The 26237-nt window shown below is 39.3% G+C and overlaps 1 protein-coding gene and 1 long non-coding RNA gene across 6 annotated transcripts in view; one reads left to right on the forward strand and one right to left on the reverse strand.

Moving 5' to 3' along the window:
* Positions 1 to 12943, reverse strand: part of SPTSSB (serine palmitoyltransferase small subunit B) — a 29067-nt gene extending 16124 nt beyond the window's left edge. For 2 of the 5 annotated variants that reach the window (XM_019731918.2, XM_074327313.1), the window contains exons 1-2: positions 11992 to 12943; positions 2873 to 2968 (exon numbers count right to left, since the gene is read on the reverse strand). The gene's annotated coding sequence lies outside the window, so the exon portion shown is untranslated. The remainder of the gene's footprint in view (positions 1 to 2872; positions 2969 to 11991) is intronic. The other 3 variants (XM_019731917.2, XM_074327329.1, XM_019731920.2) reach the window with 3 other exon arrangements.
* Positions 1 to 25637, forward strand: part of LOC141570542 (uncharacterized) — a 52765-nt gene extending 27128 nt beyond the window's left edge. Inside the window, exon 5 of the long non-coding RNA XR_012494633.1 lies at positions 25291 to 25637. This is a non-coding gene — a long non-coding RNA (uncharacterized LOC141570542). The remainder of the gene's footprint in view (positions 1 to 25290) is intronic.
* The last annotated feature ends 600 nt before the right edge of the window (positions 25638 to 26237 follow it).

Here is a 26237-nt window from a genome sequence, read left to right on the forward strand (position 1 = left end):
AAAGCGTGACTCAAAAGGCTCAAAAGGCCAAAACAGCATTTATTAAGTACCCCTGTGGCAGGTACTGACTAGATGCTTAACTTAAATGATTCCTATTTTTAAATTATATTTGTTGAGGTTACATTGGTTAATAACATATAAATTTCAGGTGTACAGCATTATAATTTGGTATCTGTATACTCTATTGCATGCTCACCATCAAAATTTAGTTTCCATCTGTCACCATATATTTGACCTCCTTTGCCCAATTCCCCCTCTCTCCACTCCCTTCCCCTCTGGTAACCATCAAACTAATTCTATGAGTTTGTTTTGTTTGTTTTGTTAGTTTGTTTGTTAATTTTTGTTTTATATTACACATGAGTGAAATCATATAGTTTTTGTCCTTTTCCTTCTGAATTATTTCACTTAGCATAGTACTCTCAAAGTCCATCCATATTTGTCACAAATGGAAGTATTTCATACAGTATTTCATATGTGTATATATATATACACACACACACACACACACACATATATATATACACCCTCTGTATATACAACATCTTTATCTATTCATCTGTCAATGGACACTTAAGTTGTTTCCACATTTCAGCTATTGTAAATAATGCTGCAGTAAATATAGGGATACATACTTGTATATCTTTACGAATTAGTGTTTCCATATTTTTTGGGTAAAGACCCAGAAGAGGAAATGCTGGATCATGTGGTAATTCTATTCTTAATTTTCTGTGGAACCTCCATACTGCTTTCCATAGTGGCTGCACTAATTCACATTCCCACCAACAGTGCATAAGGGTTCCGTTTTCTCCACAACCCCTCCAATACTTGTTATTTCTTGTCTCTTTCATAATAGCCATTCTAACAGGTACGAGGTGATATTTTATTGTGATTTTGATTTGTATTTCCCTAGTAACTAGTGACTGTTGAACATCTTTTCATGTGCCTATTGGCCATCTATATGTCTTCTGTGGGAAAATGTCTATTCAGATCCTCTGCCCATTTTAAAATCAGATTTTTGTTGTTGTTTTTGGTGGTGTATGGGTTGTTCATATATTTTGGATAATTGTCCCTTGTTGGAGGTATCATTTGCAAATATCTTCTCCCATTTGGTTGGTTTGTTTTTTGTTTTTGTTGATGGTTTCTGCTGGTGGGCAGAAGCTTTTTAGTTTGATGTAGCTCCATTCATTTATTTTTGGAGTCAAAGTCACAAAAAGCCTTTGGAGTCAGTCACAAAAATATCTACTTCTGAGACCAATGTCCAGAACCTTAATGCCTATGTTTTCTTCTATCAAGTGATTCCTATTTTAAAGATGAAATAGAGGCCCACAGTCTCACAGTGGACACCCAGGGAGCTGGGTGAGAATCCTGGCAAGAGGCACCTCGGTGAGTAGTTGCGAGCTCTGGCTCTGGATCCTGTCTGGGTTTGACCCTGGCTAAGTTCCTCAACTACCGGGACTCAGTTTCCTCAACTGGAAAACAGGAATGACAATAGAACTTCATACGATTTCTGGGAAGATTAAAAAGTGTTAAGTATTTAGAATAAAACATAGGCAGGGCTAAATCAATGTTAACTCATAAGTACTACACACTATACTAATATACTATTGCTAAGGTTGTGAATACCAGGCAAAGAGTAAAAGAGAATGAGATCATTTTTAAGGCAGAACATGTGAACTTGTGAATCAGTTATCAAATTAGAAGTCACTTTGAGAGAGATTATTCTTCAGAATATTTTATTCAGTTCCAGTGTGGCTGTCATAAAGGAGATAAAAAATGTATAACCTCATGTCAAAGATGAGGAAACTGGGGCTTATTAAGTTTTAGTACCTTGCTTATTGTCCAAAGCCAAGGAGGAAATAACACTGGAATTGTGTCCTGGATTCTCTCACCGCAGAGCGGCCTATCCCACCACAATGCCTCCTACAGCAGTGCTTTCAAAATGCTGCCCAACAAGTATTTTTTGAATAAGTAGAATCAAGCCTTGTCACCAATAACGTTAGAGTAATACTGGAGCTGCCTAAACTATTTTGAAATGAAGAATTTGTTGCCAACCATTTCAGAACCATAAATCTCTTAAAAGATTATAGCAAAAGGGAAGGATTAAGAAACAATCATTCAGAAGTGAAATCTATTTCTTTTTGTCCACACCCACCACTCTTTTTCCCATTTGCTATCGATGTAGTAAAAGTGGGCTGGCAGCTAGCGGTAATATAGTAATGTTTTCTTCATTCTATTTCCTTTTCTTTCTTAAGAATAAGAGAAACAAAAAGAAAATGAATGTCCTATTATGAACACTGACCATCCTCACTTTCTTGGTTAACATTTTTGAGAGAAAATGTTTTCATTGTACCATATTTCTCTCTTAATTTGTGCCACCGGCCTAATAAGTAACTTATTAAAACATTTACTCCTCTCTTGCATCACAGGTCTTTCAGGATAAGATGCTGCTCCATTTAAATAAAAGATGAAGGATGCCGAAACAGAAGCAGCCTTTAACCAACAGACCCATAAATAAGATAGTAGCTGGTGCTATGCAATCTTGATATTGGCACTTGTACTGGGATTGGCCGGAGGTTCTTAACCTGGAGGCCGAGAACTTTGGGGGGAGGGGGGGAGAGAATCTATGAATTCCTTGACATGTGCACATAAACACTTTTCTGAATATACTTCAAAGCAGCCTCTCAACTCAAGGCCTCATTACTATACTAATTGCCATATTTAACTCCTTTGTGTCATTTTAAATGCCATTACAATGTCAAGTATATAATAAATGTTTCTTGGTTGCTCAAGTGAGAACCAGAAGCTTCATGTTGTGATCGAAAGGGTCAGGTTTCTAAAAGTGAGACTCCATGATACAATCAGAAGAATGTACCTGCCTAGGAGGGTCCAGGTTTGGATTCTTGTCCTTGCTCCTCCACGGAATGGTCTTGTATGGGTTACTTCTCTCGGCTGTGCTGTTTCTTCATCTCTGAAATACATATTTTCATCAAGCCAAAGATGCCTTCAAATTTTAAAACAATTCTGTTCCATGTAAAAGGTTATTGAGCCTCTTAGATGGATATTCTCCTACAAAATTTTAGAATGTATTATAAAAACAAGGTATGACCAGCTAGCCTTGTTTTTAAATTATTTTTTAGAAATGATTACAGTTTGAGGACATGCCATTGGCTAGTGACTTCCCAATGTACTCTAAGAACTGCATGGTGTCACGTGACCATGTATGGCAGGGTTGAAGGAGGCCCCAGGCAGAACAAAGAGGTGAGGCTAAGAGCCCTACACCTCGCTTCTGTCAGAGCAGCCTGCTTTTAATGTTTTATATACTGCATTTCTGGTTGATATTTTGTTTGTAGAAAATGCGTCTTGATTTTAATTAGTCTCTCTTGATATCCATGGGGAAAAAAGGAAAAAATAGATTAGGTTAATCACTCTGTTTTAAAAATCTATCTTCGAAAAAGCACTGGAAAAAAAAATCAGAAACTCTAAGGCTTGTTTCCTTTCTTGTTATTTATTAGCTGTGTCGTATGAGGCAAGTCAGATATTCTGAATCTTTGTCCTCACATATAGAATGATGATAGTATATTATTCACAGGGTAGTTATTAAGAATTAAGTGAAATAATGTTTTTGAAAGTGTTTTGTAACTGGTAAAGCATCATAAAGATGGGGAGTGGGTCTTTAGTGGTGAGCCCCAGGGCTATGTATTTTGTCCTGACCATTTTTGTCCATCTGAATTAAGTCACAGAAAGTACGGATGATCCAATTTGCAGATGAACCCAAGTTATGGGATGGAGTTAGGAAAGACTTAGCAGATTCCAGAATTCAAGAATGACTGAGGGTAAAACTCTTGGGGAAATAGAAACTCTTGTTCTTCAGTTCAAAAAGTCAATTGTAAGATGAGGGAAATGTGGCTTACTATCAGTTTAAGTAAAAAAGACTAAGGAATTTTCTTCGACTTCAAGTTCATTAGGAGGCCATAGTGTTATGATATGGTTGGCAAATAAAGTGATCTAATTGTCTTAGTCCATTTTGGCTTTTATAACAAAATATCACAGACTGGGTAGCTTATAAACAACAAAAATTTGTTTCTTCCAGTTCTGGAAACCAAGCAGTCCAAGGTCAAGTCGCCAGCGTGGTTGCGTTCTGGTGAAGGCCCTCTTCCCGGTCCGTAGCCAGCACCTTCGTGCCGGTCCTCACCTGGTGGAAGAGGCAAGGGCTCTCTGGAGCCTCCTCCATAAGAGCACTAATCCCATGTGTGAAGACTCCCTCCTCAGGACCTAAGCACCTCCCAAAGGCCCCACCTCCCCACCTTTGGGAGTTAGGATTCAACATATGAATTTGGGGGGGACACATTCAGGCCGTAGCATCAGTATTCTTATATATTTATAGACGTACTGGGCCACATGAGAGGGCTACAGCTCTTGGCTTTGTTCCGCATCCTTCTTCCAGCTATTAAAAACAGTCACTTCAGCTAGTTGAGCACATCAACAGGAAGCTAGATGGAGAAAGTCTGGACAGTGGGAAATAAAATGCAAGACATGGTTTTAAACAGGGTTATGGGCTTTCGTAGAGGGGAAGGTTTGGAATTGTTTTATTATTTTCAGAGATGCATCTCGAAAAACTTTAAACATTAAGAGCTATCTAAAGTGGAAGAGGTTGCCTAGTTGAAATAGTGAGAATTCCATTAGGAAAACTGTTCAAGCAGATACTAGACAACACCGTCGGAGGGTTGCCTTATCATCATTGTTATGTGTCCCTCATTTCCTAATGTTGACCGAGCTTAACTGAATCAGGAGGCTTGGCTAGAAATAAATGATAAAGACATATTCAATGGTCTTAGAGCTTGCACCCTGGAAACACAGCGAGGCAAAACCTAGACCTGTTTCAAAGAAAACGGAAAAGAGTTCTTATTGTGAAAGTCACATCCTGAGAATAATCAGTCCTGCATTTTTGGCCCTCGGATTGGTCCAGGATGGTTATCAGCCAAATGTCAGGCGGTCAGGATAGGTGCCAGGTGGTCTGGTCATGTAAATGTGTTTTTCCTAAGTCCTTCAGGGACTATTAGAGAGTTATCTTATAGGCTTTATATATGTATATCTCCAGGCACAACTGGAAGGTTCAAAGCTTTAAGTTCCCAGGCTAGTTAAAGCAAGAATAGAACTGTTTTTCAGTCCTTAGCCTACTTGATTTTAACCATTTAGCAACCTGACCACAGTGACTCCATTTTATTTATTTGTTCTATTCCTACATGCATTTTATTTCTTCTCCTTCTAAGAGATTCCTTTCAGGCGACTCTGTGGAGCCCTTCAGAGATGTATGATGGAAGAGGGTAAATGGTGACTCCCATTGGTCTGGGAGAAAGAATTCACCCCAAATGTCATGCGGGTGTCATGTACCTGTTTTGTGTTTGCATCAGTGCTTGTTCCCTCCTAAATGGAGGAAACCTGCGGAATAGCTTTTTGTCCTATATTATAACCTGATTTTTCTGCCCGTCAAAACCAGAACTAGGCCAATCTGATTGATTTTTTTTCTTTGTTTAAAGTTTTAGGCAATGAAACATCCTACTAAAAATGTAAGGACCAAGCTGTCCTGTGGAGTAGATAAAGTATCTGCAGCTTCAAGGAAAAAAAGAGTTGGCAACTGAAGTATTAGGGTCAGTTACATATTCTTTCTATGCCTAATTTTTCTATCAAAAGGTACAATAAGCTAATTTTCCTTAAGAATTACTTTTCAGTGGACGAAGTAATAAAGGAAAAAGCAGTTTACTATTCTTAGGAGAAGATTAAAAACATGAGGTTTCCCCCATGGCGGGGGAAGAGGCCAAGTGAATTCTCTCTGTTGGAAGTAGAGGGAAGCATTCAAGTTACTGGGTGTCCATTGGTTGGTCACAGGTTGGTATTTTATCTCATTTAGAAGGTAATAGATAACTACATATAAGGAAGCAGTATGATAATTCTGACTAAAGGTCTTACACTAAAAGAGGATTATTAGATTTTCCAAAGAAACAAAGGTAACAACTCTTAGGTCTAGATAAGAATTCTTTGTTTTCACTTTTCTTTCTTCTTTTGCATCAGTGAACATTTATTTATGCTTATTGGGCACGACATTCTATGAGACGTAACAAGTATGTTCCAGAACAGAGATGAACTGGTACTTTGGCTGTCTGGGGGGGGATATAGGTATGAGTAGAGGTATGATATTGCTCCAGAAAAGTTGCTTTGGACAGGCCATCTTGAGCTTTTTTCCTTCTTTCTTGTTTCTAGTCTTTTTAATTTTCTTGTGCAATATCCCACTTATTATATTCATTCCCAAATTCTCTTTTTAATCTTTTGAGAGATCTTGAACTCACAGTGATAACTTTGGCTTGAAACTCCTAATGCACATCCCTTGATTTCATAACAGCGCTGAAAGGGCAGGTATGCAACATTTGTATAGCAAACCATCACTCATGAAACTGCCACTCTACATTGGTAACAGTAGCAGACACTTATTGAGCAGCGCCCAGAACTTCGCTAACCATCTCCTATATATTACCATACGCAGTTCATTTAACATTATAATGGAGGCACAATTTCTACACCTATTTTACAAGTGCAGAAACTGAGGCATTGGGAAATTTAAAAACTGACCCATAACCTCAAAGGTAATGTGGAACACACACTCTTAACCACTTTGCCAGACTGCCTCTCTATGCAGAGGGCTCTGATCATAACCTGGCAATCCATCCATCTGTCCGTCCCTCTATCCATCCATCCATCCAATCAAAAAATAGTCAACAGCATCTACTAGGAATATACACTATGAGTAAGACTGACGTGGTCACTCTCCTCCAGCGGCTTTCTAGAGAGGAGGAGGGACATTTATGCGAGCATGCCCACACAGTGTGATAAAGGCTATGACTTACCACCTACTTATCACGTACCTGCGACAGGGAAGTGAAAGGCATGCTAGGGCTCAGAAGGAAGCTCTACCCCAGTCTCCAATGGGGTGTTAGGACAGGCCGGTCAAATTCTTGTCCTCATCACTATGTGCTTCAACTATTTTGTAGCAAAAGGCATATAATGTAACCTCTAGGAAGAAAGGTCTTTGAAACAAGGTCATCCCTTGTGTTGTTCCCCTGGCGCCTGACACATAGTGGCTGCTCAATTAAAATCTGTTGAATAAATGAAAATACTAATGTTCCATAATAAATCCATTATAACAAGGGGTCTTTTAACTTATTTCTAACTTGACTCTGAATAGTTTTAAATGCTTCTCTTCTAAGCCTGAAATAACTATTCCCTTTTGACTTTAAAAAAAGAAAAAAAATCAAGTCCCTGCTCCTTTTTAACCCATTTTCTGAAAGCTCTGATCCAGGAAAGCTGCCATACCCATTATATTTTACTAGAACAATGTGTCTGCAAGTACCTTTTAAAACAGGTGTGTTCCCTGAGTAGAGATTCTGGGACAGTCTGGGAAAGTGGAGATGGGTTCGTTTTCCCCCCTTTCCCCCAGTTGCTCTGTGGAATTCCACGTTCTGCTCTGTAGTTATCAAATATTTGTTCTCCCTTCACCTTTCCAGGATGACTTGGCTATTTTTCTTCCCCTCACCTTCTTCCCCACCTTGTCACTCTTCAACAGGTGTTAATTTGGGGAAAGTGGTTCTTAATTATTTACCACACAATCGTCTGGCAGACTGTAAGAACCCAAGGCAGAGTGAGAAAGACCAACACAAAACTGAAAGCCCAGGCTAATGATTTCCCTCAACAAGAACTTGTGTTATCATAAGGCAGTGTTTTATTTAGGTTGTAGTTCTTAGCTGTAAGACAGGTATTACATTATGTCTTCCTTGTGCCTGCTTGGAATGTGTTGGGGCTAATGTCATATTTTCCTTAGGGAAACAGCAGCAAATCCAAGGTCACCAAATAATGCTGATGGGAAGGGGAAACCAAAGCTCCTCTGGGGAGAAGTTAACATAAATTCAGGGCCCATCCCACAGTTATGCGGCCAGTTTTGTACACCATCTTTACATGATCTAATTATATCACTTCCTAGCCTGATGCCACAGTTTAAAACTGTACCTCATTCCCTTCGCTGCTTAATTTTTCTCCAGAGCCTTATTTCCTTCTCATATGCTATATAATTCACTTACTATTTTTATTCTATTCTATTCTGACACCCCTTCGAAAATTGAAGCTTCACAAGGACAAGAATTTTTGCATGTTTTGTTTATTATTCATCCAGGACCTAGAATTGTCCTGGTACAGTGTAGACGCACAATAAATAACAGTTGAATAAATGAATTGTTAATTCCAATGAAGCAATAGTAATAACTAGGATCAACGTTTTCCTACACATATTTAATGTATAGACAACTCGTTGGACACATAATATTATTTTATAGAAATCTTCTAATTGGACAAAATATGACCATCATGGGAACTTTGTAACGGAATTGATGGTCAAAAATCACACGGAGCCCATTTTCATCAGCATGATATGTTCTTCTAACCATATACACGGAAAGACAAGCCTGTGCTGGGGAGAAAGGAAAATGTGGAGGTCTCCTGATGCAGGCAGACTGACTCGATCCCCTGAGGCGGAGGGCACGGTTTGGCTCCGTGTACTGGGGCCGCTTCCTGGCCACAAGTCCAGGTGCGGCTTACCACCCTCGTGAAACTCAGTCATGCATTTTGTGTTCCTGATTATCACCCAGTGCCATGGTTCTTAGTACAGGATCAGGCGGTTTATGGGAACTCAAAACACAGAAGACAAACAGAGGCGTATATTAATGGTTGGGGAGCTTCTCTTGTAGTTGAGATTGTTATAATTACAGGAGATGCATCCTGGCAATGACATGTCAGTGTGCTCTGAGGACCACAGTGGCTGCTCCCGCTCTTCCTTTCCCCCAAGACGCCTACTTCCCTGGGCCAATCTAATGTAAGGGAAATCGGGCTACTCTGAGTGTCACATAACCTCCCTCTCTCGTCCAGTGTGGCCTCTCAACAACTGGCCTGAAGAACTGATAAAGGACTAGACTTATCTAGAAGCAGGAGGAACAATTGGTCTCACGGGGCTTGGATTAACATGAGTCCAAAACGATAGGGCATTGCAAGCAACTTCTCTATAGGACTGCATTAATGGCATTTGATTTATTTCTAAACAGCGGAAAGTTTGGGCAAGTATGTAAATATATGCAAATCACATAGCTGTGTAACACCTGTGCCACTGTTAATTGTTTCATATATTTCAATGCGACCCTTGGGAAAAAGCTTAATGTAAACTATTGGTCTAGTGGTATATGGGGATTCATGAACTCCAAGTTCTAAACCCATCTTTTTTTTGAATACCTTGGATAATTTATAAAAAACAGCTTTATTGAGATATAATTTACACACCACACAATTCACCCTTTTAAAGTGCACATTTCAATGGGTTTTAGTGTACTCACAGTTATGCAACTATCACCAGTCAATCTTACACTATTTCCGTCAACCCCAAAAGACACCTTGCACCCTTTACCAGTTATTCCCCCTTCTTCCCCACCTCCACCCCTATTCCAGCCATGTGCAACCACGACTGTACTTTCTGTCTTTGTAGGTTTGCCTATCGTGGATGTGCTATATAGATGGAACACAAAGTATGTGGTCTTCTTTCACTTAGCATAATCTTTTCAGTGTTCATGTTGTAGCCCGTATCAATACGTATTCCTTTTTCCTGTTGAATAATATTGCATTGTTTCATTCCATATCACATTTTATCTATCCATTCATCAGTCAATGGACACTTGGATTGTTTTCCTTTTGGCTGTTCTGAGTAATGCTGCTGTGAACATTTGTGTACAAGTTCTTACATGGACATAGGTTCTCAGTTCTCTTGGATATATATACCTAGGAGTAAAATGGCTGGAGTTTATGGTGACTCTATATTCAACTTTTTGGGGAACTACCAAATTATTTTCCACAGCAACTCAACATTTTACATTCCCACCAGACATATATGATGGTTCTAATTTCTCTACCTCTTCAATTATTGTTACTATATGGTTTTTTTTTTATTATTATTATAGCCATTTGGTTGGTGTGATGTGGTATCTTGTGGTTTTGATCTTCATTTCCCTGAAAACTAATGGTAGTAAGCTCATTTTCATGTGTTGATTGGACGTCTGTACATTTTCTTGGGAAAAATTCTATTTCTAAAACAATGTCTAAAATCCCTTGCCCATTTTTAAAATGGGTTATTTGTCTTTCAGTTGTTGAGTTTTTCTTCTTTAGCTTTAAGAACGGGATAATTGGAGAAAGAGAGCTCAGACCTCTGACCCATTCTTGCCCAGAATAGAGCTTCTGCAACACAGAGCTGGGGTGGGTGAGATGCTGGTAGCCTGCATTTCCCAGAAATGTATCATCGCCCTAGCCTGGGATTGAGGTTGGGATGCAGCCCTCTGCTCTTGGTTGCACCTACCTGGAGTGGAATACCGTCATACCCCTCAGGACCGGCAGGGAAGTGAGTCGTGGCTCAAATGCCACAGGCTCCTGCTGTTCTTACAGCAATTTAGTAGCTTGTCTTGAATAAAGGTTTCTTAATTTGTTGTATTGTCTCAGGACAATTTTTAGAGACTAAATGGTTGTTTATAAATTTCAGCAGTTATTGTTATGTTACTAAAGAGTAGCTTCCAGGAGCTCTACACGCTACCACTCTGGAAGTTGAATCCCATGTGGACAATTTTTAATGAAGATTTTGTATCTTGTATACTTGGTGGCAAAAGTTTATGTTGACATAGTAGATATAGAATTAGGAAGGACAGTTTGTACAAAAGTATTTGCAAATTTATAAATATTGGGTTAAGAAAATAGGTTGAAGTTGAGGGCTGGTTGACTTTCAACTTCATATCTAGTCAAATTCTAGAATGCCGATGCATTTGGTTTGATAAACCATTTAATTTATTGTTATTCAATAATTGTGTAGAAATAGTTGAATAATGAGGGCGACAGTGCATTTCATATGAGAGTTTGTTGTCTGTCGCTCTAGTAATCTATGTACAAAGCCATCGCAACTATTGAAACAGTATTCAAAATGATGCCTATTTTAAAAAGCATAGGAGTAATTCAGAGGGGAAAATCAGGTTAGTAAAACCTCATTAGTTTTATGAATATAAAAAGTTCACAAGCAGAAATGACCATGTACTTCTTAATTTTTGTGTAATTCAAAAGAATCACCATGCCGCAACGTCTGTTAGAAAAACAAGTTTCCCAACTTCCCTGATGCATTTATTTGTAGTTTGAGGGCTAAGATTTACATTTAACAATTCTCCAAATTCCTTATTTGAAGTCTGGGCAGAGCTCATATGTGAATGGCCAACCAGATGAATGTCACTTTAGTTGAAATAGATGTAGACTCTCTGCTCATACCTAAAACCCTTCTCTACCCATTTCCCCACACCTCCTACAGCAGACTTATCTGCATCTTTCTTCTTGGATTTAGAATCCTGGTTACTTACAAACAAAAGATCACTTCATCATTTTTGAGAAAACACATACTGCTTAATAATCATGAGAAAATGTTAAAATGTATTCCTTGGAAATTCATCTTTTGTGGCGGTTGACTTGTGTGTATTATTGCCTGAAGTAGCTTATGGGCAAAAATTATTGTATAAGAGCATGCAATCAGATAAAGATGAATATTTAAGCATGAAACTATGCACCTCCCAATATTTCCCTGAATAGTTATCACTGAACTCACAAAGATAAGTACTGAAAGTAATTTGCAAAGTAATGTCCTCTTCTTTTGGCTTGGAAAGTTTCAATAATAAAGTTTGGTTTCTTGGGAGAAATTCGAGATGTCTTAGTTTCCAACATAGGGGCAAATGGAAAAACCCATTCGATTCTTAAAATTTTAATGTAGTTAAATAATAAACGGATAAACTGCATTAAAACTTAGTATTATTTTTCCCCCTATAAAGACAAATTCTGTCCTACTGCTGCTTGACGTGGCAAGCAGTTATTCTGGAAGATGCTTACCTCCAGGTAGGCTGTGTCTCCCTGCGGCCTGAGTGAGCGCCGGTGCCTGGCTCCTCTCCAGTGTTGCGAGCTTCCCCCTGCGCTGGGCGCCTCAGAGCTTCCCAGAGTTGGGTGTTCGGCCCCGCGGTTTGCGCTATTGCCAAAACTCCAGTTGTGCCAGACTGATTCTGGTGATTAATTATTGACAAAAGGAAAACACTCCCACGCAAACTTGTGTCCAACCGCACTGCTCCCAGAGACTCCTTCCAGAAGAGAATGCTGGTTGCACCACTCCCCTCCCCCTTTGCTCCCCGGTCCCAACTTCCCACACGCTGCCACTCAGTCCTGGGAGATAAGGCTCATCCTCGGAGGAAAGCAGCCCAGCGACTTCTACATTTTTCAATTTGGTTTTCTGTGGCTCTTGAACACTTCTCCCGGGGATCAGCCTCTCAGGAGGGGGCGCTTTCCGGATGCGGGGGAAGCCAGGGCACTGAGAGCAACGGAGGAGGCTAAAGGCGTCGCTGTCACCTCGGGCTGCTGCAGTAAAACCCCAAGCCTTGGCGGGGACGGGGAGGAGGGGATAGGGAGGCGCCCTCCTCCTTCCTCAGGCCGGAGCCGGGACACTATCACAGGGGCCTGTCCTTTGCTGGAGGTGGGGGCGGGGCAGATAAACTGGAGGCACAAGGTGGAAGATCTGGGGCTTTAGCTTAAGCCAGCGTTAACCCGCCCAGGGAAAGCCTGTGCCCGGCGTTGGTCCATCCGCAGACTCCGGCAGGACTGCGGTGCGAAACTCAGCAGCAAGCAGTGCCCTGAGCCCAGGTCTGCCGCCTGGGCAGCAGTCGGCGGGGCAGGTATCAGACTCCCTTTGTTTTTCAAAAACCGAAGAAAGCAAACCCTTTTTAGCGTTGGCAGTACATTCTTGTGCCTTTGAACGTGCAAAACATCTCTCTCCGCTCTACTCCCTCCATCCTGCACCTTCCCCCCCCCACCCCCCCGCCCCTTGGCTGGGAGGTTAATCGTTGAAAAGCTGGACTCCGTGAGGCAGACAGATGGAAAGATCGTGCCCCAGGAACTTGTGTGTGCTCACTCACAAGTGAAGAGAATTAATTTGGGCCTGGACTGCAGCAGGAAGGCAAATTGGGGAAAGAGTGCTGGGAGGTGGCTCGGTGATGCAGACACGCGTGTCGCGGGCTCCCGCGGCTCCAGGGCGGGCGTGCTCAGCGCTCGCGCTCAATTATCTTACTGAGGAGGTGCGGACCGTGAAGACCATCTATCCTGGAAACCCGCCTCCAGAACACTATTGATCCCCTTTCTACCGAGGGAAGAGTGCTTAGATTTAACGCCGCGGCTGCTGGCTGAGAGCGCAGCGGCCTTTGGAGGCTTTCCACCCTGAATATATCTGTAGCCCAGACTCTTTCTGCCCAAGACCCAGGCGTGTCCAGAGGAGAAACCGTCTTTTGATTCATGAGCATTTGGGCAACATCTGACAGTCGGGCCCCCACTGCCTAAGGAGGAGGCACTGCTCATGCTCGGCCAGGGCTGACTGGGCTGGAGCACGAATTTTGGCTGCGGGCAGGTTTCTGTACATTTTCACAACGTGCTTCAAAAGCAGGTTCCACATTGCTGGTGCTCCATAGAGGGAGACTCGCGTTAGGGGACTGAGGTTTCTCTTGCGGAAAGGAGGGTGTTTCCCAAAGGAAACTGAAGGTGTTTGGGGCCAGGGAAGAGAAACAATAGAACTGAGCGCCCTGGAGGCTGGGTTGGCAGTTTTGCATCCTTATCTTTTCCTTCTCCTGTATGTAAATATTAGCAACCACTGCTAGTATTTAAAATTTTTCTTTAGCACGTTATGATGTTTACATTCCTCATGTCCTGGCTTCTCCTGACACACCTGGTAATGTTGGCAGAGCAAGTATGACTATCCCATTTGGAGAGATGAAGAGATGGAAACCTGGAAAATGACTAGTCCAGGGTAATGAAGCTCATTTTGTTGTATGGCCAATACCATTTATGTTAGTTCGTGGGTCTCATTATTCATCATCTAGTTTTCTCACTGGATCGTGACACCTGCGGCCCCCATCCCCAGGTGACTGTACATTTTGGCAAGTATAGAAACAGAGCTCACTTCTTGCCAAAGGTTTGTGAAATCGATATGAGACCTTGCAATTACTCCAACTGGAGGATGAAAAAAAGTGGCAGAAGAATCCAGGCCATTAAAAATAATGTTCAGTGACACATAAGCAGTATAACCATACACAGACACACATTTATGTATATGTTTGCACCTGCAAATGGAGAATAGATAATTTTTCTATACAAACATAAAACATTCTCAAAACTTAACTACATCACCAAATAAAGATCAACACATTTTAAAAGGCAGAAATCATGAAGACCACATCATCCCTCAAAATGCAATAAGGATAAAATTCCCCCTGATTAATGTACAATTGGAAATGATTTAAATCTAGATTAAAGAGAAGCACAAATGAAAAATTGCAAATTCTTTACTTTTATGCTCCCATAAAATATTATTACTTTACCAGATTAGAACTCTTTATATTACTCAGTAGAATTCTAAAGGTATTTGAAGGGATTATCATATGTTAATGAAGTTTACATATTCCAGTCTTTACTGAGTCACCAACTACCTGTGTAACTTCGGCTAAGCCAGCTAACATCTTCAGAACCATATCATGGTTAAACCAGGTACTTGAATAAATTACTGGAATACATTAATCAACTAAAGGAACCAATTTCACCTTCCTTCAGGCTAGTACAAGGAAAGCCTGTTAGTAATCTTCTATTTACCTTGTTTTCTCAGACTAAGTGGGTAATTCTGTTTTTCTCAGAATAAGTGGGTAATTTTGTAAAATGGAAAATATTTTTCCTGTTCCCGTTGTGTTATTGTCAAGATACACCTGATAGCCTCCATCTTCAGGGAGACAAACTCTTTTGTTTTAGTTTCCCTCTATCAATGTAGAATTTTACTTTCTTCATTAATTAGAATTGTCAAGTTAAAAATAAAACAAACAAACAAACCAGGAAAGTTGTATGGTTTGGATCTTTGAACTCTGTCAAGCTTCAAAATAATAACAATGATGACAAAAATGATGATAATGACTGTCATTTACTAAACTACTGCCACCAGAGGTTTCCATAAATCATCTGTTTTTCTTGCCATGAGTAGAGCTTTTCTGCAAGGTGGGAGCTTTTATCTCATTTTTATGGACAGTAAGCCAAAAACCAGAGAGGATGTAATTCTTTCTAAGGTGACACAACTTGAAGAGTTGGACACCAAAACCTGTCTTTTTATCCTATACTCTGTTGACTCACTTTAAACAATTTCTCCATGACTTCTCATATGTCATATTTCTCATTAAGAGAACAGATATTGGAGCCAACCTCCACATTTAAATCCCGACTTGACCACTTAAATTGTGAACTCAGCTGGTGAGCAAGGAGAGCTTGCTTAAACCTCTCTAAAGCCTTGGTTTCCTCATCTGCTATAAAGGATAGTAACCATATTGAATTGTTTAAGTTAATATACAAAAAGCATGTAGAAGAGTGCCTGGCACTGAGTAAATATCCCATAAGTGTTCGCTACTTTTGTTTTGAGAGTTCAATGAGATTATAATACATGTAAAACAGTGTTAATCTTAAAATAAAAAGCCAAAGTAAGAGGAAATTAAGGACTCATTTGAGATCCAAATTGCACTTCTGGGGAGCACTGATTCAGCCAAAAACCCAAATAGTATTCTGATGATGGAGTGAAGGCAAAGGGGTTTTATGAGAAAATAAATAATTTCCATTAGTGCTAATAAGCTAAATTATGCTTTAGCTATACATGGCTGTTTACTGATTCTAAAGAATGCCTTTAATTTCTAGTCCTTGTAGTCGAGATGTCTGCTTTCCTGTTAGCTCTACAAACAGTTGTTTGGAATACAGTGTTGGTTTGGTCCAGTTCAAAGGTTATTTTGCCCAGTTTAAACATTCCAAGGGTTCAGGGAGGAAGATATGCAAGGCAGTTCCTCTGGCACGGTGGCTCCAACTCCGTTTGGAAATGGCTGCATTTGTATAATTGTTCACAGCAGTTAGCTCAGCGTCTGGCTCTTAGAAAATGCTTTGTACATCTATTTTACTTTTTAAATGTCTTATTTTTATAACATATATAATTTTAACTAGTCTCTCATGAATATGATTAGTCTTTCATTCCATCCATCCTTCCCTTCTTTCCCCCTTCCTCCCGCCCCCTTTTTTTTTCGTGCCAAATAACTATGACTTACTCAATTGTGTTTTTCTATGAACCATTTTTTTTGAGGGTGACCATTGTTTAGCCTAATATTACAGACCAATATAAAACATACTTTAATTCAGTATCACATATTCAGAGACAGAAGTCTTTACTTCCCCCGTCTATTTAAAGACTTTTAATAAAATCATAGTCGATAAAAAATAAAAATGTTCCTGTTTTGAAAGTAGAAATTAGCTTAAAGATAAAATCTTCCAATTTTAAGAGATTGATTGACTAATTGAGTCAATCAATTCGTCCAATTGACTATTGGATAATAATGACAGAACTCTCGTTATCTGAAATACAGATTGGTCTAAAGTTGCTGTATTATTCAGGGTTCTCCAGAAACAGAACCAATTACACACACACACACACACACACACACACACACACACACACTCACACTGGAGGTTCCAAGAAAAGTACACATTTCAAGAGATGTTATCTATGTATTACTTTTCAAAGTTGAATTACGGTAGCAAAGTGTAGTATGACGTTCGCTCAAAAGCTGGCATTAATCAAATGAATGCTAGTGTTATTTATTGTTTTACAATTTTAATACAGTTTTTTTCTTTCTTAAAATGTGTATACATTTTGTGGGGCACTCTCTGTATATGGAGAGAGAGAGAGAGAGAGAGAGAGAGAGAGAAGGAGAAGGGAAGAAAGAATTGGCTCACTCAAAAATGTATAGTTGACAAGCTGGAGACTCAGGAGAGCGATGGTGTGAATTGCAGTCCAAAAGCTGGCAGACTTGAGACTCAAAAAGAATTAACTTTTGAGTTGTAGTCTGAAGGCAGGAAAAGACTGACATCCAAGTCAACAGTCGTGCAGGAGGAGTTACTTCTTATTCAGTCTTTCTGTTCTACTTAAGTCTTCAACTGATTGGGCAAGGCCCACCCACATTAGGGAGAGCAATCTGCTTTACTCAGTGTATAGATTCTAATGTTAATTTCATCCAGAAACACCCTCACAGACACTCTCATAATAATGTTTGAACAAATTTCTGGGTACTCTGTGGCCCAGTTGAACTGATAAATAAAATTATCACCATGGCCAAATATTTTGAATGAATTACCCATTTTAGTTTGGATTATGACATGTAATTGCATCTCTGCCCAGAACAAACTTACTTTGTCTTTGCTAAGGGATTCATTGCTTCCTTTAAGGCTTTTGATTAGCCATAATCTTCTGACTTCTATTCTTATTCTAAATTAGTTGGAGTAAAGCTCTTTAGCTATAATGAATAGCTGCATGATGAGAAAAGGAGGACTTCGGTCCCATTATTGCCTGTTCCCCACTGAGTGAGGTGTCACCCATCTTCAACAAAACAGCTTTCACTCCTATGTACTATGACAATCCATAGTTGCTCTAGTGTTGTGGCATTCTACTGTGGAGCATTCAGCATTCATTGTAAAGGTATTATTTTAATTACTGTCAAATTAAACTTTTGGGTCAGGGTTGCTATTAAGGATAAAAATAAAAATCCCAGAGTGAAAATAAGTAATAAAAAAATAAGGCAACAAGAAAATTCAGACATCAAGAGTAAACAACAGGAAAAGAAACTCATGGAAACACATGGCAACAAGAAATGAAGCCATGGTCCTTTTTGGGGAGCCTGCCCCAGTTTTTAATGTCTGATCTAGTGACCTGTATTTGAAATTGATATGACAGTTTTATGGGAAACATCAGGGGAAATAGGTGAAGCATGTCACAAACCATGTAATAATCACCAAAGACATTCTTCTCAGTAGGACCAGAATTTTAATAATCAGGCAAGTCACAACATGTCATTGCCTGTGTAAATTAAAACAGAATCTCACCACAAATCGTGACCAAAAGTTTATGTTGATCTCTATCTTTTTATTTCTTTAAATGACTGTCATACTTTCCTACCTATTAATTTTTAAAACAGCATTATTGAGATATAATTCACATACCATACAATTCACTCATTTATAAAACATAGTTCAGTCATTTTTAGTGTGTTCACAGAGTTGTGTAAATATCTTCACTGTCTAATTCCAGAATATTTTCATGACCCCAAAAAGAAATCCCATATTCATAAGCAGTCCCTTCCCATTCCTTCACCCCCACCTCTCGGCCTGGACAACCACTTATCAGCTTTCTGTCTCTATAGATTTGCCTATTCTGGACATTTCATATAAATGGAGTCATGTGGTCTTTGTGACTGGTTTATTTAGCATAACATTGTCAAGGTTTATTCATGTACTATATATCAGTTATTCATTAGTTTTAATTGTTGAATAATATCTTATTGTGTGGCTATACCAAATTTTATTTTTTCATTCATCATTTGATGGTCATTCATGTCTTTTCCACTTTGGGACTATTATAAATAATGCTGCTATAAACAGTTGTGTACATCTTTTTGTGTGGACATGTTCACATTTCTCTTGGGTACATATCCAGGAGTGGAATGACTGGTCATATGATAACTCTTTTTATAACTTTCTTGAATACTGCCAAACTATTTTCCAAAGTGGGTGCACTATTTTATATTCACACCAGTAATGTATAAGGGTTCCAATTTCTTTATATCTTGGCCAACACTTGTTATTGATTGTCTTTGTGATTTTAGCCATTCTGGTGGATGTGAAGTGGTATCTCACTGTGGTTTTGATTTGCATTTTCCTAATGAATAAATATATTGAGCATTTTCTCCTGTGTTTGTTGGTTATTTGTATATACTTGAAGAAATGTCTATTCAATTTCTTTGCCCATATTTTAATTGGGTAATTTACTCATAAGCAGATCTTTTTAATTGTTGAGTTGTAAGTGTTCTTTATATATTCTGGATGTAAGTTCCTTCTCAGAAATCATTTGTAAACATTTTCTCCCATTCCTATGGGTTGTCTTTTCACTTCATTGATGGAGTTCTTTGAAACATAAAAGTTTTAAATAAATTTTGATCAAGTCTAACTTATCTCTTTTCTCTTTGGTCTCTTGTGTTATTGTTGTTATATGTAGGAAACCATTGTCATGAAGAGTCACTCTTCTATTTTATTCTAAGATTTTTAGGTTTTATATTTAGGTGTATGATCTATTTTGCGTTAATTTTTATTTGCAGTATGAGGTAGGTATCCAAATTCATTCTTTTTCATGTCAGTATCATGTTGTCCCAGCACCATTTGCTGAAAAGACTAATTTTTCCCTTTTGAATTGTCTTAGCATACTTGCCAACATCAACTTACCATTGTTATGGACTGAATGTTTTTGTCCCCCCAAAATTCATACAGTGCAATCTAGTCCCTGTTGTGATGGATACCAGTGGTATTTGGGAATGGGGCCTTCGGGAGGTAATTAGGTCAAGAGGGTGGGGCCCTTATGAATGGAATTAATGCCCTTATAGGAAGAGGCCAAGACCTAGACCTCTAGCTTTTCATCATATGAGGATGCAGGAAGTCCACAGTTTGCAACCTGGAAGAGGGCTCTCACCAGAACCTGACCATACTGGTACCCTGATTTTGGCCTTTCAGCCTCCAGAACTGTGAGAAATAAGTTTCTGTTGCTTATAAGCCATCTGGTATATGGTATTTTGTTATAGCAGCCCAAGCTGACAACCATAAATGTAGGGGATTATATGTGGACATTCAATTCTATTCCACTGATCAGTAAACCTATCCGTAGGCCATACCATACTGTTTTGATTACTGTAGCTTTACAGTAGTAATACGTTTTGTAGTAATAAGGTTTGAAATTCGGGCGTGTTGGTTTTCCAATTTTGTCCTTTTCTTTTAAGAGTGTTTTGAATATTCTGGCTCCTTTGCATTTTCATATGAATTTTAGAACCAGCTTGTCAATTTCTGTGAAAAAGGCAGCTGAAATTTTGATAGGGATTTTTATCCCTTTCTGCAGATTGAATCTGTAGATCAATTTGGGGAGTATGTCATCTTAACAATATTAAGTCTTCTGATCCAAGAACATGGAATGTATTTCCATTTATTTAGATCTTCTTTAATTTTTTTTTCAACAGTGTTTTGTAGTTTTCAGTTAAACTCCTGTTCTAAACTCTAAATAGGAATGAAGCTTAGTGATGTCCAGGAACTGTGTCTTTTTTATTTAACTTTTATTTATTTAAGTGTGTTTTTCCAGTACCCATCAGTTCCAAGTCAAGTAGTAGTTGTTTCAATCTAGTTGTGGAGGGCGTGGCTCACAGTGGCCCATGTGGGGATTGAACCGGCAACCTTGCTGTTAAAAACACCACACTCTAACCAACTGAGCTAACTGGCTGCCCTAGGAACTGTGTCTTGATCAACCCTGCATCCCTACCACCTGGCTTAGTGCCTTGAATCGTGGTTGGCAATCCCTGTGATTATTGAAGTGAGTTGAGAAAATACCTTTTACATCTATAGAAAGCTCACGATATTATTTCCTTTTAAGTACAGCATCCCATTAGGAAAACAGAAGAAGAATTAACCCCATTCAATGAGAAAGTTAACTTATGGATAATATATTAAGGTCAAGAAGGTTAATTGGCATGTCCAAAGATACTCAGTCCATGTCAAATGTAAAATTAGAGCACATTTCAGCATTTCCTTCTAGTATTGTATTAATTCTAAAAGCCTTTAAACCAAGAAGCACATGGAGAAAATCAGGAGGAAAAAAGGGGGGTGAGGTGGCACTATGTGAGTTTTATTGAATGACATTGAAAATGTATATTGTCATATCATCCAGCTCCTTCAGAGCTAAAAGAAGGGTTTCACTCAGTCGATGTATTTCTTTCTTGACTAATTTAGCCAAGAATTTGGAAAGTGGCTTTGAGTTATCTCCATGCCACATTTCAGTGTCTCATTCATATGAGGATACAAGAATTTCGACTTAATGAAAGTTAAGGTCTGACTCCCAGGAATGAAATTAAAGATGCAGCAAACGTTCTAAACTCTCTTTTCTACTTATGCTTCCAAGGTAGGATCTTTTCTAAGAGTTGACCTCCTAGATTCTTGTCTCTGCTTCAGGCTTTAGAATTGAGCATCTTGTTAAGCATTTGGTTGAGCGTCCAATAGAGAAGCTTGTGATGGGGTGAAACAGATGCTAAGTTACTGCGATGGAGAGGAGAGCAGGGAGTGGGTGTCTAGCTTGTACTGAGAACACTGACCAACCAGAAGACATTGTCAAGGGGAGGCAGCCCTATGGACAAGAGGAGAGTGCTCGACCGGGGCGGGTGTTATTGAGCACACCGCTTTCATTAGAAAGGGGACAGGAGGACTGCTGAGAATTTCCTGATGATGAAAAACAGGAGGTTCATGAAGAGAAATAAGCGCCTGTTATGTAGGGTATCACACATTGTGGCCTAGGCGGAACCTCTGTGATTGACTGATGACCTTCAGGTTTGAACTGGATGCATGATGATGGCTGCCTGGGCCCACGGTGAAGAAATCTTCCTTTATAAATGGTTAAAAAAGAAATGACCTAATACTCTGGAAGTATTTCCCTAGGAGACCAGGTTAAAATCTGTGGTAATAGAATATTTTCTCTGTGTCGGGAAATGAAAGTAGAGGGTCAGGGGAGCTTCTGAAATGGGAGTGAAACACAAAAGAACTTGCAAATGAAGGTCTGAGTTGAACGGCTGTTAGCCACATATTTATTATTTTATCAATTGTGTGAGAGTCAAAACAATGAATATAAAGGAAAGATAAGCATTTAGTGGAAGCCATGAAATGGACCCTTGGCATATGTGAGTGTAACATTTGTAATTCCACTATATTCAAATCATTCTAGAGGTCGATGATATTTGTAATTTTGCTGAGCCACAAGCTTGATTTCTGATTTCAGGTTAGTGTGAGAGAGCAAGCTGCTTATTAGGAAGTGACCAAACTAGTGAATGAGAGATTATCTTTAAAAAGTTGTTTGGTTTTCTTTTGGTTTTTGGTTTTAATTTGCTAGCAACTCTGGTAAAAATAGTAGGTAATATGAATATTTACGGTAAGATATTTGAAGTACTTGGGTTTTATTTCATGCTAACCTTGTCTTCCATTAGCATAGATAATGGAGTTTATTTGGAGGAGATAGAGCAGTCCGACATTTCTATTTAGGAGTATCTTACAGAGGACAAATAGTAGGAAGACGAAGACTTTTGTCAGGAAGCTGAATTTCCGTAGTAAATATCCAAGCCTAATTCAGGAAAAAATTAAGTAAAAAATGGAAGACTTTAATTTTTCATCTTTGTTTCAAGTAGGCTCATAGTTTCTTAAAAAGAAAATAATCAGATTAGTGTGGTTGCTAAGGAAAGTTGAGATACAATTTTGAGTAATAGGTTACCTAGGTATTTTCCTCAAAATGTTGTGTGAACAATATATGATCAGTTCCAGTTCCAGTAAGGCTGACGTTGTTTTTACTGTGGTGGCTTTGGGATACAACCCAGTTTTGAGAAGAACATAGTCAGAAGTTTCTTTGGGATGTCTCTGGAAACTGCAAATCCAAACTTAAGTCTTTCTGAAGATGTGTCAGGTCCAAGGAGAGCATTTAGCAACACAGGACCTGATGTTAAGGAACAAATAACAGAACTGAACGTGGATCTGTGGCGGGAGCTGAGAGTGGCTCTGAAGCTGTGCAGAGTCTTGGAGGACAGATTTTTGTTCTTTGATGTTTATAAGCAGGACAAGTCGTTTCAGTCAGCGGTAGATCAACATTTGTGCCCTCCCTTTTGAGGCGTTTGGCTCTCAGTCTGTCTCTAAGTTTAGAAACTGCAGAGGCAAGAAGATACTGTCGTTTTCCCCATCAGTGTCCCCCTACCCCCACCTCACTGCAGGCATTTGAGGATGGACAAATAAATAAGTGGTAAGCCCTCCTTTTGATTTTGAAATCAATAATAACAAAGGAAGGAGCAATTAAGAAGTAGATCAATAGCTGAAGCAAAACGAGTACTCGTAATTTTCCCTTACTTTTGAAAAATGTCTTAAGACACTGTGTTTTTTTCCTTTTCTACTTTAGGGTTTTATTCTTTATACTGAAACAATGTAATAGTTTGAGTTCACTATATCTCAGTGATGGCAGGTTTTATTTGCCCCAAATCTTCTATACTGGGATTTTTCCTTCATTGTGCCTTTCATTTGTTTATTTTTTAATTCAGTGATTGGCATTATAAGTGGTCAGACATTCCTAGATACATACCCTCTTGTAGTGTGTACTCCTCTGGGTCTGCAAAAATCTGCTTTCCACGAATCCATCTTAAAGTTATCTTTCATGGAAGCTCAGAACGAGGTTTCTCACCTCACCAAATTTCAAGACAATTTTAGTAGTAATTATTACAAACTTAAGCTTTAAACAAGACTGGAGCTCATTAAAAAAAAGCTGAGGCATTCTTAAGGGAGAACTATAAAATTTTCCCATCTAGGACTATAAAATTGAAGACTTCAATTCTACGTCACGGCCACTAGGGGAGAGCGGGAGGGAGGAAAATCCATTCACACAGCTGAAGGAAAAGACAGGTCAGGAAGCTGCCTCCAGGCCTAGGAGAATCCGAACACCCTCTGGCTTCTCTTGGCACATGCCAGTGCCCTGTTCCCTCCCTCAGAATTGCTGTGTGTGTGACCTAAGCTGACTTATTGAGCACAGATAAGTAAGTTATTTGGCAGGTGAATGAAACATGGCAAACCGTAGTTAGAGGTGGTTGAGTGGTATCTAGTCCCCCACTGTCGCTGCCAGGACATAGTGAAAGCAAACTGTGGACACAGTCTGCTACGTGTACAGACACTTATTAAAGCATTTTTAAAAAATGATTTCTTGCTTCTCTATTCAGTTAAATCTATTTTCCCCCTTCGCCCACCCTCTTCCCCTTTGGCAACCATCAACTTGTTCTCTATATCTGTGGGTCTGTTTCTGTTTTGTTTTGTTTATTCATTTGTGTTTTTAATATTCTACATGCACGTGAAATCATACAGTATTTGTCCTTCTTTGTCTGACTTACTTCACTTCGCATATTACTCTCTAGGTTCATTCATGTTGTCACAAATGGCAAGATTTCATTTTTTTTTTTAATTGCTGAGTCATATTCTATTGTATATATGTACCATCTCTTCTTTATCCATTCATCAATGGATGGACACATAGGTTGCTTCCATATTTTGGCTATTGTAAATAATGCTGCATGAACATATGGGTGTATATATCTTTTCAAATTAGTGTTTTTGTTTTCTTCAGGAAAATACCGAGAAGTGGAACTGCTGGGTTGTATGGATGTTCTATTTTTACTTTATATTTAATTTAATGTTTCATATTTGCCTCTAAGGCTGACTATACTTTAAGTGTCCTCTGACTACTTTGAAGTGTCCCTTTGGTATCACTAGCAAGTATTTTAGGTATAAAATATAGTTCCTACTGATCTGAAGCCAGAACTCGTGTCTTTGCAGCCTTAGGGGACCCTCAGTAATAGAACAAGTCATTTAGATTATTCTGGAAAGTTACAAAATGTTATTACAGCTATGAATACCTATGATGTTCTCATTCATTTACCCGATGAACATTTACTGAGCATCTGTGTTCAGCTGTGTCCACTCTGGCATTCAGTGGTGATAAACACAGGCTGACTTCCCCTGTTTCCAGAGCTTTTATTTTTGTTAGGGTAAATTAGTTGAGCAGTCTTGATTCCCTTTCAAGTCTGTGTTAGATACCATAGTGCGAAGGATTTGTTTTAATCAACAATCACTTCATGTGAAGAATAGGTCGGGGAGCCAGGTAAAGTTACTCAGAATGAGAAGTCCTGAAGATCTCTTGTCTTTTTGAAGAGTGTCATTATTTACATCTCCTAAGAATATTGTAGGAAAGATTCTTGCAAAAGAGGCTCACGGCAAGTTAAACCAAAAGATTTCTAAGGTCCCTTTCATATCTAGAATTTGGTGAATTGGTAGCAAACCAAAGTGGGGGGGGGGGCGGGAATCTCTCCAAAACGAGCCCAGAGAAAACACAAAAACCATGTGCCTCGGTAGTGAGATCTAATGAGCAGGCAGGCATGGATTATGTCTATTATAGTATTGACCTTTGCTCATCCTTTATCATTTTTTGTGCAGAGAAAGTCTGGAGACTGACAGAAAAGCATTTTGGAGCGTTTATTGATCTCTGCTTCTCACTGTGACCGGAACGAGAGACTTGTTAAACTAAATGAGCTCAACTGAGACTCTGGCTGTCGTCGTTCACACGTAGACTGCACATTAGCTTGTGGGTCTGCAGGGTTTTTTTCTGACCAGGCATAAACGTTGCCCATGGACAGTTTTGAACTGCGCTTGCTGGTACTTATAAAAAAAAGTGTGCCCTTTTAGTTTTAGCGAAATATAGCAACTTTTGTTGTTTGTATTTCAGAAGTAAATATCTTTAGAATTTATTTTGCCAAGTTTTTTTCTACTTCACGTCTGGTTGTATCGCCTCCTTGTCAATAAATAAAATTGTAACTTCCTGCTTTGTTGAGTGGACAGTGTTAATTTCACTTCAGTGTCCTTTGTGGTTGGAGATGTTTAAGCAGAGGTTTGGTAGGGACTAATGTGACAGGACAGCGGTGCTCAAGGTGTGATCTTTACAGCAGCAGCGTTAGCCTCACCTGGGGACTTTTTAGAACTGCCCCTGCTCCAGGTGGTTCTGATGCATGCTGACGTTTGAGAGGCCTGTAGGAATATGAGCCTTAGATGAGTAATTCTTTAGGAGGAGGAAGTGGAAGAAGAGTATCAGAAACAGGTTTCTTCTTTTCTCAAGCTCACGCTTTCTTTCCTACCTGCCTGCTTCTCCTCTCGTTACTGTGCAGCAAACCATCACTCCGAGTCTGACACATTCTTTGGAGGTACTGAGGTGAACCAAGGGACTAGATGAGTGAAATTTCCTGAGATGGTCACTCATGATGGAGTCATGTCCCGACCTTGGGACCTTTGGAGGATACTGGTTAATAAATATTTGTAAAATTCTATTGCCCTTGCATCTACCCTAGATATACTGGTAGCCCCGATTTCTCTTATGAGTTAGACAGAAA

This window comes from Rhinolophus sinicus, linkage group LG01 (assembly GCF_036562045.2).
Source record: "Rhinolophus sinicus isolate RSC01 linkage group LG01, ASM3656204v1, whole genome shotgun sequence".
In the NCBI taxonomy this organism is placed as follows: Eukaryota; Metazoa; Chordata; class Mammalia; order Chiroptera; family Rhinolophidae; genus Rhinolophus; species Rhinolophus sinicus.